Source organism: Etheostoma spectabile, chromosome 19 (assembly GCF_008692095.1).
Source record: "Etheostoma spectabile isolate EspeVRDwgs_2016 chromosome 19, UIUC_Espe_1.0, whole genome shotgun sequence".
NCBI classification, from domain to species: Eukaryota; Metazoa; Chordata; class Actinopteri; order Perciformes; family Percidae; genus Etheostoma; species Etheostoma spectabile.
Genome location: NC_045751.1, coordinates 11,481,231 through 11,485,259, shown reverse-complemented (window position 1 = coordinate 11,485,259; position 4,029 = coordinate 11,481,231). Strand labels below are relative to the sequence as shown.

Genomic DNA, 4,029 nt, shown 5'->3' with positions numbered 1-4,029 from the left:
CTTCACGTGTAGTGGACACCAGATTGGATGGGCTCTCGGCGGACATGAATAGATTGTTCAACCAGTATTGGACATGTTGTATTCACCTATGCTGTAAGTAATTCTTTAATCGCCTAGACTTGAACCCTCATGGTGTCCTTGGGTACCCATTGACAACGTTTTAAGTTATATTTTTTACATTAAAGATACATTAAAACTATCAAAAACTTTGACAAAAACACCCATAACAGAAAAAAGCACCCATAACATGAAAAAGTGGCAAAAACAAAATGGAAAAAAAGCAATATTAATGTTGAAAAAAGGTGACACAGACGTTTTTTTTCATTGTTGAGGGAAAACAACACAAGGTTACAGTTTAATATCCTATCTAATAAACATGAATGGAGAGTAATGTTTGATTTGAATGATCAGGAGTAATCACACACATCTCTCAGCCCCCTTCTGCCCCTGACAGGCAGAGGACCCACATGAGTAGTCCCCCAGAGTCTCAGGATGAACAGTCTGCAGACGATTACCAGTGTGGACAAAGGGACGTCCTCAGAGAAGGACAACTCAGACTTCATGTGTTCCATACTAAAGGGACTGAGGAACACAAGTAGTATGTGTGCTGTATGTGCTCCAACACAGTAAATGTTGGGGAACTTCTTGAATGTTCGTCTGCAATGTCTTCTCAATGTCACTGGTATAGTTTTTAGGTACGGTTGCAACCGTCCACACGCTTGAGGAAACGGATGGGACAACTTTACTTAAAGTTCATTTCAGCGCTGTAAGATCAATAAGAACACATGAGTCTTGAAAATCACTAACAATCTACACTTCCTTATCTTTTAGTGATTGTTTCTTCTCCAATGAATTCAGTGAAGCAAGACGATGTTTTGTTCTCTTTACAGAGGAGGGATCGGTCCGAACCTAGATAAACCGAACCTCAACAAGTCCCATCAAACCACGAAACAAGTCCTCCACGAACCAGTGAGTGGGGAAGGATTGGACTCTACGGTGGCTGGAACGGGGACAGTCTCTGCTCTCCGCTCTCTGAGACAAGAGATCGGTGTCCTTGACTTGTTAATGTAAGTGGGAAAAAATAACTTTTAAGCATGATTGTCATATGTCCTATATATGCATGTGTTGAATTCTTCAGGCGGCATGACGTTTGAATCTCTCTTGTTGTTCCATTCCTGAAGGAGAAGAGACTGTACTTTGTCAATTTTCCTTCCCCAAGGACAAATGCCAACAACAGTTGTCTCAGGAGAAATGTTTATGCTACCAGCGCCCAGTCAGGACGCGACGACCTATCTAAGAGGACAATGTGTCTTTCTCTTCTAAGAGTAGAAGGACCGGAAAGACAAATTGAACACAAGGATCAGATCAGGAACGACGTGACAGCTCAACGGTCTGTCTGGGAAGAGTAACTTGTTCTCACTAAGATTAGTACTGTTTTCCAAACCTGGCATGTTTAAGTGAGACACACTGTTTCGTGTGGCAAGACGGTTGGAACCGTGCTCAGTATGTGTAAATTGTGAAACCGTTCTTGTCATGTGATTTATGTTCTCTGCAGAAACACAAATAATTCACCGAGACCAAACCTTGATTCAGTTTCTTGATTTTGTCTCACTCCAAACAAATTCTCTCCCGCTGTACGAGAAAACTTCACACGACATTATTAGATTCTATTGTACGGGCTCTTTTCCAAGCACAATAAAGAGACTGGTCTGTAGTTGCCACATCGTGGCTGTTCCCTTTTTTTTAAGAGAGCACTGTCGTGGCCCTCTTGCCTCCATTGGGGAAAACACCGATTCAAGACAGTGTTAAAAAATATGAGATGTAGGGCTATTTGTAAAAACGAGGGGGAAAAACATCTAACCCAGGACCCTTAGACCGTCCAGCTGTAGAGTTGTTTTTCATCTCCCTACTCAACCTCCATAAGGCAAATGATGTTCAGTGCACAGTTTTTTAGTTGTAGTTTCACCCTATCAATGACTAAATCAACCGAAAAGGCTGAAGTATTTGAGACCAGCGTTCTGCTATAGAAGTGAAGTAAGTATTGAAAATGATTAGCAACATATCTCATTACATGCAAAAGTTAAAATTAACCCCCACGTAAAAACTGTTTTTAAAAAGTTGCTAAGCCACTTTTAAGCAAAATATAATAGCATCAGCAATTACAATATCAATTGCTTAAATACTAAAACAAATAACAACATAAATATACAAATCATAACTCTACGAATGAATTATTAAGTGTAGTATCAACATAAGTCTTGAGGCCCCTCTTGACGGATCCAAAACTATCACCTGAACGGCAGAACACAAAGCAAATCATGCGTGCAGGCATGTCAGCGTGCATATTTGACTGTCTGCAGGAAACGGGTAAGACCATCAGGGGGGGTGTGGGCAAAGTGCAGGGATTTTTTGTGGTACCAGGCAGCCGTTTTTTGTTTTTTGTCCCCCCAAAAAAGGCGACACCAGTCCGTTCTAACCACTCTGAGCCTCTGCGCCTACTTCACACTTTTGCTGAGATCATTGTGTCGTAAGCCTAATTGGATCTCCTTGCTCTCGCACCCGCAGTTCACTACTGCCGCGTTAGTTAAAACTGCAAAACACATGCGTAAGACATGTCCAGGTTAAATAGATCACATTACGAAAGTTAATCAACATCCTCCTGCCCGAATGGATGTATGGACCATGTAAAAACCAAGGAGGTTTCCTAACAAACTAGAAAACGTTGCTACAGGACACTTAACCTGGAGAGATACAATCCGCGTTGTTGTTTTTGACATATGAACAACTTAGAAGGGAGTGTGGGAGAGATGCCAGTCGACACTGCATTTCTCCACTCAGGAATGAGATAGTCGTGAAATCTACTGCACTGTCAGGAGGCGCCTTCCTCCTTTCTGCAACTTTCAAGCCACATGTGATCATTCTTTTGAGAGATGGACATTCAGGATGATGAAGTAAATTTTGTTTTTAATGACCATATTTTTGTTTCATACTGTCTTCACGGTAACACTTTACAATGAGGTGTACAACAAAAAGGGTAGTTAGTGGTTAAGTTACTGTTTTTGAAAGAGTAACAAATGATATTACCCGTTTCAGAAGGGTAGTTCCCTTTTTCAGAAGGATAACAAATGATAAGTGACAGGAACTCATGACAACAATAAGGAGTGATAACAATAAATAAAAAATACTAATAAAATTGACATCAAGGCAATTCAGTGGTTTGATAACTTGGCCTCAAAATAAAATAACAGATTTGCAAAATTTATGCTAAAGTATAATTTATATTACATCTTAAGACTGTGGACTCTGGTTCCATTTAGTACAACGACTTGACATGTTTACTATGTACACATGTTTGCAGCAGTATGCACAGTTAAGGTGACACAGGGTTTAGATGAACGTTTTTACTTTCAATACAGTTGACGAGAAAACTGAAGGAAATGTAAAAGGTTGTGCAATAATAAGTAAACTTGAATCCTTGCTGGGCTGGGAGGCTCTAAGCCCATTCACATGTTTCACAAAACATGGACTTAGTGGTATTGGAATATTTTACATGGAATGCTAGCTGGTGTTACTACGCTAGTTGATCCTGGGTTTCTTTTCTCTATTTAGTAGGATGTATATGATCATCTTGATGTAGCTGTTAGCCAGAACAGAGTCCGAAACGACTTCTGTGACCAAGCCAAAGGGAAAAGACACACGCATATGAGGCACAGGCAGTAAAGTTATTAGCCTTGTACATTGAAATCTTTAATGAGACATTGTATAGTAAAGGGAGTACATAACGTATATTTGTAGGGGACGTTACCAGTAACAGAAAGGTACGGTAGGCTTGGAAACAGTTTCCTAGAACACCTTTTACCATTTTTTCAGTATCTTATCCTCGAAAGCTATAACAAAAATTGGTCTGCACATATGGTCTGAAAAAGGAGTGAGAAGAATCGTAATCAGTTGCAAAATTTAACACAATAACTAACAACGGTTGTCAAGGATTTTTTTAAACCAAAAGACAATATTGCTTCTGATGATGGA

General features: G+C 40.0%; 1 protein-coding gene across 1 annotated transcript in view; it reads right to left on the bottom strand.

The window, feature by feature from the left end:
* Window positions 1–2,773: 2,773 nt before the first annotated feature.
* ankrd46b (ankyrin repeat domain 46b) overlaps window positions 2,774–4,029 on the bottom strand; it is a 25,021-nt gene continuing 23,765 nt past the window's right edge. The window contains exon 7 of the transcript XR_004336470.1: window positions 2,774–2,785. The gene's annotated coding sequence lies outside the window, so the exon portion shown is untranslated. The remainder of the gene's footprint in view (window positions 2,786–4,029) is intronic.